General features: G+C 42.5%; 1 protein-coding gene across 7 annotated transcripts in view; it reads left to right on the top strand.

Moving 5' to 3' along the window:
- The window catches only part of FAM222B (family with sequence similarity 222 member B), a 76406-nt gene that overhangs the window by 42309 nt on the left and 21406 nt on the right, over positions 1–12691 (top strand). For 2 of the 7 annotated variants that reach the window (XM_072747820.1, XM_072747818.1), the window contains exon 2: positions 5763–5855. The exons of the other annotated variants lie outside the window; for them this stretch is intronic. The gene's annotated coding sequence lies outside the window, so the exon portion shown is untranslated. The remainder of the gene's footprint in view (positions 1–5762; positions 5856–12691) is intronic. 7 annotated transcript variants of the gene reach the window in all.

The raw sequence follows: 12691 nt of genomic DNA, 5'->3' as shown, positions 1-12691 counted from the left end.
TTTATTTATTTATGATACAGAAAGAGGGGGGGGGCAGAGACACAGGCAGAGGGAGAAGCAGGCTCCATGCAGGGAGCCTGACCTGGGACTTGATCCCAGGTCCCCAGGATCACACCCCGGGCTAAAGGCAGCACTACACTGCTGAGCCACCGGGGCTGCCCTCCGCAGATTGATTTACAATAGACATCTGATCAATGTTACTCTCCTCAAAACCTGTCCCTGTCTCCCCATGGCTGATTCAGGATAAAGTCTGACATTAGCTAATAATAGTTATAACTACTGGGATGCCTGGGTGGCTCAGTGGTTTAGCGCCTACCTTCGGCCCAGGGCGTGATCCCAGAGACCCTGGATCAAGTCCCACATCGGGTTCCCTGCTTCTCTCTGTGCCTTTGTCTCTGCCTCTCTCTCTCCCTGTCTCTCATAAATAAATTAATTAATTAAAAAATAGTTATAACTACTATTGAGCATAGATACTGTACTCAGCACTTTATGAATATTATCTTATTGGGCAGCCCGGGTGGCTCAGCGGTTTAGCGCCGCGTTCAGCCCAGGGCCTGATCCTGGAGTCCCGGGATTGAGTCCCGCGTTGGGCTCCCTGCGTGGAGCCTGTTTCTCCCTCTGCCTGTGTCTCTGCCCCCCTCTCTCTCTCTGTCTCATGGATAAATAAAAATCTTTAAAAAAATGAATATTATCTTATTTAATCATCACTGTTTTTCTCTAAGATATGGGGCTACTTTTATGCTGACTTAATCGTAAGAATATTAAGCTGTGACTCCAGCCCAGCTTTATTTTTTATTATTTTTTTTATTTTTTAAGATTTTATTCATTTGGGATGCCTGGGTGACTCAGCGGTTGAGCGTCTGACTTTGGCTCAGGGCGTGATCCCAGGTCCAGGGTCCTAGTCTCGCATGAGGTTCCCTGTGAGGGGCCTGCTTGTCCCTCTGTCTATGTCTCTGCCTCTCTCTGTGTGTCTCTCATGAATAAGTAAAATCTTCATTTTTTTTTTTTAAAGATTTTATTTATTCATGAGAGACAGAGAGAGAGAGAGAGGCAGAGACGCAGGCTTCATGCAGAGAGCCTGATGTGGGACTTGATCCCAGGACTCCAGGATCACGCCCTGGGCCGAAGGTGGCGCTAAACCGCTGAGCCACCCGGGCTGCCCAATGAAATCTTTAAAGAAAAGATTTATTCATTTTATATATAGAGAAAGAGACAGCATGAGTGGGAGGGGAAGAGGAAGCGGGGGAGAGGGAGGGAAAATCTCAAGCAGATTCCAAGCTGAGCTCGGAGCTCGATGCAGGGCTCGATCCCAGATCCTGAGACCATGACCTGAGCCAAAACAAAGAGTTGGCCATTTAATGGACTGTGCCACCCAGGCGCCCCAACCCTGTTTTATTCTTTTTTTTTTTTTCCAGTTTTATTCTTAACGTGCTGTTCTGTCCCTCTAGTATGAAATATAAGGCTCTTCATAATTTGGCATATCGGGCTCATCTCCAGGGTTTGTCACATACACCCAACACCCAACTCTTCATACCAGACCATTTGTGGTTTCCCAAACATGCATTTAGTTAATGCTAGTTTTCTCTGCCTAGAGTAGCTTACCCTTCGCAGTCTGGTAAATTCTTGCTTGGCTTTCAATGACCCATATTATTCCCCCTGCTTTCTCATTGTTCCTTGGAAGTATTTGTTTTGTTATTTTTAAACTTTTTTTAAATTTATTTATTTATTTGACAGAGAGAGTGAGCAAGCAAGCAGGGGAAGAGGTAGACAGAGAGGGAGAGAGAATCAGGCTCCCCATTGAGCAGGGAGCCCGATCCCAGGGTTACTACCCGAGCCGAAGGCAGACGTTTAAGCAACTGAGCCACCCAGGCACCCCTTGTTTTGTTATTTTGGTTTTCAAACAACTTGATCCACTTTTTTTTCTTTTTGAAGTATAATTGACTTACAGCATTGTGTTAGTTTAAGATGTAAAACAGAATGATTTGATATTGTGTATACTGTGATACATTCACCACAGTAATCACATTTCTCACCAGGGATGTCTGTCATATTTGTATTCCCAATACATAGTACTACCACCGTGCCTAGTGCATCGCAGTTGTTCAGGGAGTGAATAAATGACGTTCGTACTAAGTGTTCTCTTCAGGTTAAACTCTTTTATTCCCTTTTCTATACATATTATAGTTTCTTGATCCCTCTCTGTTTTTTTACATCTTGGCTGAGCTATTCCTAGGCTTTCCTCTGTTTCCATCAGAAAGTGTATTTTAATGACTGAAGGAAGTGAACTGCAACCTTCCAAAATAACTTTTAACAAAAAATGTACCAAGTGAGCAGGTTGTCCAGCTGCTTCTTTGGGAAATGTTCTGATTGCATTAATTTCTAGCTACCTCCTTGCCAGAATAGAGCTCAAATAAAATAAGAAAAATAAACAGAAGGGGCACCTAACTGTTCAGTTGGTAGAGCATGAGACTCTTGATCTCCAGGTTGTGAGTTCAAGCCCCACAGTGGGTGTAGAGATTACTTAAAAAACATAGGGGGAATCTCTGGGTGGCTCAGCGGTTTGGCCCCTGCCTTCAGCCCGAGGCGTAGTCCTGGGGTCTTGGGATCAGGTGCCGAATCGGGCTCCCTGCGTGGAGCCTGCTTCTCCCTCTGCCTGTGTCTCTGCCTCTCTCTGTCTCTCATGAATAAATAAAATCTAAAAAAAAAAAAATTAAAAAAAGAAAAATAACCAGAGGTGAGCATTTTGTGTACCCACTTTTCTCTTTTACTTTGTCACCTCAGCAAGGTCATCCCACTTTATAAGTTACTAAAAACCACAGTTTTCCCCTTCTGTAAAACAGAGTGGCTTCTTAAGACTCCACAGTACCCCTAGGGCAGTCTTAGTCCCTTGGGCTGAAGATACAACTGAAAAGCAGAATCTGGTACAAAATTCCAGGGGAAGAGGTGCAGCTCTTATCCAGAATTGAAGGCAAATGAGTCAGGCAACACAAATCTATCAGCTCCAAAACATCTATTCAGAAGTGATTTAATCTTTGCTGTTGAAGCATATCAACAATGCCATTTGCCAGTCTGAAAAAATGAGGTTACCCAGGATTCTCTTATGGGAAGATAAATTATTAGTGTAATAGTAGCTCCTGGCCTTCCATAATGTCTCTTAGTGGGACGCCTGAATGGCTCTGCGGTTGGGCTCCTGCCTTCAGCTCAGGTTGTGATCCTGGGATCTGGGAGCAAGTCCCACATTGGGCTCCCTGCGGGGAGCCTGCTTCTCCCTCTGCCTGTGTCTCTGCCTCTCTCAGTCTGTGTCTCTCATGAAATAAATAAATCTTAAAAAAGAAGTCTGTTCTTGGTAAGTACTACATGTTAGCATCACAGGGCACATCTAGTGCATAGTAATAGAGTGTAGAGATAAGGCCAGAGTGCCTTATTTAGGGTGGTTAGGGAAAATTTAACAGTTCCCAGCAACTCTCAGCCTTAATGGACTTGGTTATTGTTAAAATTCATCTTTATCAAAGGAAAAGCTAGTTAATGATTTTTCTCCTGGTTCAACATGCTGGGCATTAGCTGGAATTGCTGAGTGATTTGCAGTGGGGAAACCATGAGAGCAATTTCTTGTTTGTCCACAAATTATCATTAGCAGTTTCATTTGCAGATTGAAGAAGCAAGACAAGTGGGCTGTTTGCCAGTTGCAGCTTCCCTCCGATTAGGGCGTTAGTTCAATTATGTCCAATTAACTTTTATTGCAGATAGTGGTGATAATTACTTGCAAGTCAGTTTTTGGCTGCAGTTATCCCAAGGCTGAAATATGAACTTGATGGATTTTAATAACCAGAATGACACATTTTACTCCCTCCCTCCACTGTAGTTATTTCTTTTTCCAGACCTCTTTTAGACAGGAGATCAAAGCAACGTAAAAATTCATCTCACAATTAAAACATATTGTCCTTCCTTTGAAGAGCTGTGTAGGATCATATTTTAGAAGAATCTATTAGGAGCAGCCTTAATGGCTTTTTATATTCTGAGATCATACCCTTGAGTTCATTGCTGCCCATCATAAGAGAATGGACTGAGATGTAACCAAATGTCATTCACAGCAGTATGTACTTATGGTAAGATTATAGTAATTGGCAAGGTGTAATTTAGTCTACTGCTTGCATATGAAATTCTCCTCAAAGTGCAAAAGTAAACTTTTGTTGGGGGCACTTTTGTAGATTTTTTTTTTTTTTTTTTAATTTATGATAGTCACAGAGAGAGAGAGAGAGAGGCAGAGACATAGGCAGAGGGGGAAGCAGGCTCCATGCACCGGGAGCCTGATGTGGGATTCGATCCTGGGTCTCCAGGATCGCGCCCTGGGCCAAAGGCAGGCGCCAAACCGCTGCGCCACCCAGGGATCCCGATTTTTTTTTTTTTTAAAGATTGTATTTATTCATTTATTTCTCTATCCAGTTTCCTTTACTGGGGTGAGAGCACCCAGAAGAGACCATCCACTCCCCAAATCCAGGGAAGATTTATTTATTTTAGAGAGAGCGAGCGCGTGCGAGAGAGAGCAGGCATGTGCAAGCAGGGAGAGGGGCAGAGGGAAAGGGAAAGGGAAAGAGAGAATCTCAAGTAGATGTTGTGTTAGCAAGGCAGGGCTTGATCCCATACCCTAAGATCATAATCTGAGCTGAAATCAAGAGTCAGCCACTTAACCGGCTGAGCCACCTTGTTTGGGGCACTTATTTATTTATTTGTGAGAGCGTGAGCATAAGCAAAGGGAGGGACAGAGGGACAAGGAGACTCCCTAGAGTGGTGAGCCCAGCATGGGGCTCCATCCCAGGACCCTGAGATCCTGACCTGAGCCAAAGTCAGATGCTTAACCCACTGAGCCACCCAGATGCCCCCTGTTTGGGGTACTTTTTGTTTGGAGTACTTTAAAAAAAATTTTTTTATGAAAATTCATTCATGAGAGACGGAGGGGAGGGGCAGAAAGAGGCAGAGACACAGGCAGAGGGAGAAGCAGGCTCCATGCAGGGAGCCCAACGTGGGACTCGATCCCTGGACTTCAGGATCACGCCCTGGGCCAAAGGCAGGCACCAAACCGCTTAGCCACCCAGGGATCCATCCCTTAGGTGTTATTTTATTTTTTTATTTTTTAAAGATTTTCTTTATTTATTCCTGAGAGAGACACACAGAGAAAGAGAGAGAGAGGCACAGACACAGGCAGAGGGAGAAGCAGGCTCCACGCAGGAAGCCTGACATGGGACTTGATCCTGGGTCTCCAGGATCACACCCTGGGCCGAAGGCAGGCGCCAAACCGCTGAGCCACCCGGCTGCCCAGGTGTTATTTTAATAGAAAGTTGCATAATATCTTTGGAAACATCCTTGCTTAGGTGGAAAAAAAAGAAGGAATCGTTTGTCTTTCTCTGAGGATGACAAAGTCCCTTTGCTATTTTTTTTAGACTTTCCCTTCAATATTATTTGATGGTAACCCTGAAAAGTAAATGATCTTATAAGCAAAATCTTATCTCCTTAACATACAAAAAACTAAAGTCGACTCCAAGCTGGGACTGTTCCTAGATCTTCAGGTGACTTGCTGTTTCTTTCATTTCAGATGTCCTTGCTCACTCTGTCTTTTGTTGCTAGGCTCTCTTTCCAAGGGCTTATCAGTCTCCTTAGATACTTCATGGATGTGGCTGCATAAAAATTTTGTTGCGAATAAGTGGCCAACAAGTGCGGCAATCATTTTAAGAGCTAACTTTTCTTACTGTTTGTGTGAAATAAAGGCAAAAAGTTCATGGCTGCTTGGAGAAGGGGCATAATACAGCTGTTTCTCCTCCAAAGCCTCCCTGATCACACTAAAAAGGAAAGAAGAAAGGGTGAGTGATAAATATCTTCCTTTTACAACTTCAAAGATCTTCATTGATTGTTACCAAAAACCTTTCTGCTTTAGAATAACCAAGACTGCCTACCAGCTGCTATTGGTGTGAAAGTGGAGAAGCTAGTTATAGTGGGTACTTCTCAGGAAATCTGGAGATAAAGTTCATGATGTCATTGGGAACTTTTTGTGTAGTGGGAGGAAAGAGTGTCAAAACTGTTAAACTCTGGGGACGCCTGGGTGGCTCAGTGGTTGGGCATCTGCCTTTGGCTCAGGTCATGATAACCAGGGTCCTGAGATTGAGTCCTGAGTTGGACTCCCTGCTGAGCAGAGCGCCTGCTTTTCCCTCTCCTTCTGCTTGCCACTCTCCCTGCTTGTGCTTTCTGTCTCTCTCTGTCAAATAAATAAAGTCTTAAAACAAAAAACATGAACTTGATGGAAATGCTAGTGGATGTCAGGCCTGAAAAAGGAGGGTTATTAATAGGGTCCCTTTAGGGGAGACGTTTCGTTTCTTTTCTTTTCTTTTCTTTTCTTTTCTTTTCTTTTCTTTTCTTTTCTTTTCTTTTCTTTTCTTTTCTTTTCTTTTTTTAAGATTTTATTTATTTATTATGAGAGACACAGAGAGAAGGCAGAGACAGGCAGAGGGAGAAGCAGGCTCCCTGCAGGGAGCCCAAGGTGGGACTCAGTCCCAGAACTCTGGGATCACGCCGTGAGGCAAAGGCAGACACTCAACTGCTGAGCCACCTAGGCATCTCATAGGATAGACGTTTCTTTTGGAACCTTTCCAAAAGTAAAATTCTCCATCTTTAGGGTAACAGGGTTGCATTGAATGCCACACAATGGAAGCATTGCCAGAACAGAGTGAAGGTTGGGAGAGACTTTGAAGTATAGGTACTGGGGAAAATATTCAGGTAAGTGTTGAAAAGAAATTGAAAGTTGTTGAGGCAGAAAGATATAGGAAATCTATTCCAGATGGCAAGAACCCCAAATGTCAGCCCTCACTGATGTAGAGGTAAGTCACTTGCATGAAGATGAAATGATAATGGTTACCAACAGATCATCCTCTCCAACTCTTCTTTATGATCTCCAGCACCTACCCCCTTTCCAGACCTCAACAGTGGTGCCTTTTTTGTTAATTAAAAAAAACTTTTTTTAAAGATTTTATTTATTTTTTCATGAGAGAGACACAGAGAGAGAGGGGAGAGGCAGAGACATAGGCAGAGGGAGAAACAGGCTCCATGCAGGGAGCCCAGTGTGGGACTCGATCCCAGAACTCCGGGACCATGCCCTCAGCCAAAGACAGATGCTCAACTGCTGAGCCACTCAGGCGTCCCTGTTAATTTTTAAATTTTGTTGTTTTTTTGGAAGTGAAAGCAGAGTTTATTGAAGATGTAGAGAGAGCAGATACAGACAGAATGTCTGAGATACTCGAGAAGGAAAAAAGGAGCATGAGTCTCCTTTTTTTGTGTATTTTTTGTTTTGTTTTTAAAATAAAATGCCAGGGATCCCTGGGTGGCTCAGCGGTTCAGCGCCTGCCTTTGGCCCAGGGCGTGATCCTGGAGTCCTGGGATCAAGTCCCATGTCGGGCTTCCGGCATGGAGCCTGCTTCTCCCTCTGCCTCTCTCCCTCTCTCTCTATCATGAATAAATAAATAAAATCTTAAAAAAAAAAATGCCTGGAAACAATCTCAGAATTACAGAAAAGTTGCAAATATAATACCTTGAATCATTTGACCTGATTGCTTCATCATCTCAGAGTACTTTAGTGTTTATCTTCTACAAACAAGAATAATTTCCAGCATTACCACAATACAACGATCAAAATCAGGAAGTTAACGTTGATGCATTGGTGTCATATAATTCTTAGACCCCTCTCAGATGTTGCTATTTGTACCAGTAGTGCCCTTTGCAGTAAGGGTACAGTTCAGAATCACACATTGGAGTTTATTTTAAGTGGATTTTTGTTGTTTGTTTATTTAAGCTAGCTCTACCCCCAGCATGAGGCGTGAACTCACAACCCTGAGATCTGGAGTCATGTGCTCTACCAGCTGAACCAGTCAGGTGCCCCACACATTGTATTTATTTGTTATGGTATATTGTATTATTGGTCTCCTTCAATCTGGAACAGTTCTTCAGGCCTTTGACTTTCATGACGTTAATGCTACTGACAGTTATTTTCTAGAAAGCCCCTCAATTTACGATTGTCTGATGGTTTTTCATGTTTAATTTAGATTATATATCTTCGGCAAGAATATTACAAGAGTGATGTTGTGTTCTTTGTTGCATAATTTTTATGAAGTGCAGAATTTTTGTGTGTCCTATTTCTGGTGCAATGTTCAATCACTTTTTTTTTTTTTTTTTTAGATTTTATTTATTTGTGAGAGACACAGAGAGAAAGAGGCAGAGACATAGGCAGAGGGAGAAGCAGGCTCTCTGAGAGGGGAGCCCGATGTGGGACCTGAGCCGAAGGCAGTTGCTCAGCCACTGAGCAACCCAGGTGTCCCAGTGTTCAATCACTTGATTAAGGTGGTGCCTGCTAGGCATTTCTAGTGTAAAGTTACTCCCCCCCCCCTTTTTTTAAGATTTTATTTATTTATTCATGAGAGACACACAGAGAGAGAGAGAGGCAGAGACACAGGCAGAGGGAGAAGCAGGCTCCATGCAGAGAGCCCGATGTGGGATTCGATCCTGGGTCTCCAGGATCAGGCCCTGGGCTGAAGGTGGTGCTAAACCGATGAGCCACTAGGGCTGCCCAAGCTTTTGTTTTCTACCACTGTTCATAAGGTGTTAGTTTAGGTAGTATCAGCCAACCCTTTGAAATAAAAGGACAGCAAACCATGTAGTCATCTTTAGAATTAAATATATAGGTGTATAATTCTTTTCCTAATATACTGACAAATTCTGGGATAATTTGAACATGAGACCAAATAATGACAGGGGCACCTGGGTGGCTCAGTCAGTTAAGCATCTGACTCTTGATTTTGGCTCAGGTCACAATCTCAGGGTCCTGGGATCAAGTCCCACATCAGGTTCCACGCTCAGTGAGGAGTCGGCTTATCCCTCTCCCTCTGCTCCTTGCTCACTTGCTCTCTCTCAAGTAAATAAATAAAATGCTCACTTGCTCTCTCTCAAGTAAATAAATAAAATCCTTTTTTTAAAAAAGCAAGCAAATAATGATAACAAATTATAATCTATTGAAAAAAACAAAATCCATTATGTATGAAGAAGTTGAGTCACTACTGTTACCAACTATAGTCAAGTTAGGAAAAAAAAATTTTAATAGAAATTCATGAGTCCATACTAATGTAAATACATAAACTAATAAATTTTTTTTTTAAATTTTATTTATTTATGATAGTCACAGAGAGAGAGAGAGAGAGAGAGAGAGAGAGAGAGAGGCAGAGACACAGGCAGAGGGAGAAGCAGGCTCCATGCACCGGGAGCCCGATGTGGGATTCGATCCCGGCTCTCCAGGATCGCGCCCTGGGCCAAAGGCAGGCGCCAAACCGCTGCGCCACCCAGGGATCCCACATAAACTAATAAATTGAAGGGGTGGAGAGGAACAAGATTTTTGCATAGTTTAAAAGTATCTCCCTCCAGCGGCAACTGGCTGCCTCATTTGGTAGAACATGCAACTCTTGATACCAGGATCATGAGTTCAAGCCCCATGTTGGGCGTGGAGACTGCTTATTAAAAAAAAAAAAAAAGGTATCTTCTAAAATACTTCCTAATTAAAAAGGGAATAAGATATTTTAATTAAAATACCTAATTAAAAAGGTATCTCTGTCTCTCATGAATAAATAAAAATCTTTAAAAAAAAAAGCTTTTCATTTTTCTATTGCTAGGACATACCTCCGTGACTCATGTATCCCATTGATTGTTCTTTCCAATTTCTACTGTGTGAACTTCTCTTCATGGGGTTTCTCTCACCAATTGAGCATTCCATAGCTTTTGTATTCTTTGACATGTCATAATTATTAGTCTTTGCGCACTTCTTTCCTTTCCTGCACATTAAGATGCTCCAGCCTAATTTCTCTGCCTTAGCTATTTCTTCAAAGAGCCTTTGCTCCTGTTAGTAGAGAAATTTGGAAATCAAGTATCTAGAAAACAAGATCTGTTTGGACCTTATTGGGGCTTATTGCATTGGATGGTAGAGTCATTACTGCATCCCTCTGGGGATGCTCTCATACTACTTGGGTTCTAGCTCCTCATAACAGGCCCCCCACCACTTTGTGACTGCCATCTTCACTCTGGATACCTTCTATTTCTAATCTAGTTGAGTGATTTAACAGGGAATCGGGTGAAGTCTAGTAAGGACACTCAGTTGGTGAGGGAGGGCCTGGAGAGAGTAGTTTACAGAGGAGAAATTAGGACAGTGAATGGGCATGCTGAGTGGAGGAGCCAGTAATAGAAGAGTTACAAACTTTTGTTTTCTGCTGCTGTCCATATGATGTTAATTTGGGGAGTGTTAATCATTTCTTTTGAAGTATCTTTGAGGTAAAGGAAAGGACATCATTTGGACAACTGTAGGATAATACATGTATTTATATACTTTTTTTTTTCCTGATTCAGTGCTAAAGTAATCTTGAGTTAAATTCTTTGAGTGGAGCTTAATATGTATAAAACATGTAGTTGATCAGTTAGAACCAGTCACACACTGATTTAAAAACAAAACAAAGGATCCCTGGGTGGCTCAGCGGTTTAATGCCTGTCTTTGGCCCGGGGCGTGATCCTGGAGACCCCGGATCGAGTCCCATGTCGGGCTCCCTGCATGGAGCCTGCTTCTCCCTCTGCTTGTGTCTCTGCCTCTCTCTCTCTCTCTCTCTCTCTCTCTCTCTCTCTCTCTCTCTGTGTGTGTGTGTGTGTGTGTGTCTCACGAATAAATAGATGAAGTCTTTAAAAAAAAAAAAAAAAAAAACAAAACAGGGTGCCTGGATGGCTCAGTCAGTTAAGCCTCTGCCTTCAGCTCAGGTCATGATCCCAGTGTCCTGGGATCAAGACCCCCATCAGATTCCCCACAGGGAGCCTGCTTCTCTCTCTGCCTATGTCTGTGTGTCTCTCATGAATAAATGAATAAAATCTTAAAAAAAGAAGAAAAAAGAAGGTATGAATTGAGAATAGGTTTAGAGTAAGTCAGCATTCAGGGAAGAGCATGAGGATAGGAGGGATAGGGTTTTCTATGCCAGGATTGTTTGAGAATGAGAGAGAACTCTGTTCAGTCATTACTTGTATTCTTGGGTATAGTTTCCTCAGTGAAAATTTATACAATTTTTCCCAAAAAAAAAAGTTTGACAGTCGAACATAAAGTTTTCTTTGTCTTTATGTCATCACTTTCCCAGTGCATTCTTACCTTGGTTATAGGTGCTGGCTTTATAGTTTAGCTTGAAAGAATTTTCACTAAGGGCTAATTGGAAAGAGGCTACCCAAAGGATAATAGAGTTCTAGTGCAGAGTGCTGATCTGGGACAGGCAATTCCCCATATCCATAGGAAAGTCAATAATTACATTCACATCTAAAAAACAAAACCGTGGCTTAGAATTGTGTGTTTTTGTTGTATATAATAATGTAAGAAGAGGGATAGGATAGTCAATAATGTTGACTTGAGGGACAGCTGTGGTATAGTATAGTGCAGTATTTTTCAGACATTTTTGTTTATACCCAAAATAGGGATTGCATCCAAATAAATACATATAAACGAGATAATTGAAACGAGAATCATGAAACAATAAGCATTCTGACTTTGTGAATTCATTCATTCATTCATTCATGAGAGACGCAGAGAGAGGCAGAGACACAGGCAGAGGGACAAGCAGGCTCCTCACAGGGATCCTGATGTGGGACTCGATCCCTGAACTGGGATCACACCCTGAACCAAAGGCAGGTACTCAATCACTGAGCCACCCAGGCGTCCCTGTGAAATTTTTTTTACTCAATTTTTTTTAAAAGCTGGTCACGGGATCCCTGGGTGGCGCAGCGGTTTGGCGCCTGCCTTTGGCCCAGGGCGCGATCCTGGAGACCCGGGATCGAATCCCACATTGGGCTCCTGGTGCATGGAGCCTGCTTCTCCCTCTGCCTGTGTCTCTGCCTCTCTCTCTCTCTCTCTCTCTCTCTCTCTGTGACTATCATAAATAAATTAAAAATTTTTAAAAAAATAAAAATAAAAAAATAAAAGCTGGTCACGATGCAGATTAGAAAATAGTTGTCTAATGGAATGAGCCACAAGTCTAGGAGTTAAGACAGAGAATTTAATCTCTGTCTCTCCTATCCCTCTTCCTCTTTATAAAAAAATATTTTATTTTATTTTTTAAAAATATGAATATTTTAAAAACTGTTTATGCAGCCCCTGAATGCCTGGGTGGCACAGTCCATTGAGTGCCCAACTCCTGGTTTCAGGTCATGATCTCAGGGTTGTGGGATCCAGTCCTGCGTCAGGCTCCATGCTCAGTGCAGAGTCTGCTTAAGATTCTCTCTCCCTCTGCCCCTCCCACTTTTCTTTCTTTCTCTCTCAAATAAATAAAATCTTAAGGGGGAAAAAAAAACTGTTCATGCAAAGAGAAAGAAAGAAAGAGAGAGAGAGAGAGAGAGAAAGAAAGAAAGAAAGAAAAGAAAAGAAGAAAAGAAAAGAAAAGAAAAAAGAAAAGAAAAGAAAGGGGATCCCTGGGTGGCGCAGCAGTTTGGCGCCTGCCTTTGGCCCAGGGCGCGATCCTGGAGACCCGGGATCGAATCCCACATCAGGCTCCCGGTGCATGGAGCCTGCTTCTCCCTCCGCCTGTGTCTCTGCCTCTCTCTCTCTCTCTGTGACTATCATAAATAAATAAAAATTAAAAAAAAAAAAAAA

This window comes from Vulpes vulpes, chromosome 2 (assembly GCF_048418805.1).
Source record: "Vulpes vulpes isolate BD-2025 chromosome 2, VulVul3, whole genome shotgun sequence".
In the NCBI taxonomy this organism is placed as follows: Eukaryota; Metazoa; Chordata; class Mammalia; order Carnivora; family Canidae; genus Vulpes; species Vulpes vulpes.
This window is presented reverse-complemented; position numbering and strand designations above follow the sequence as displayed.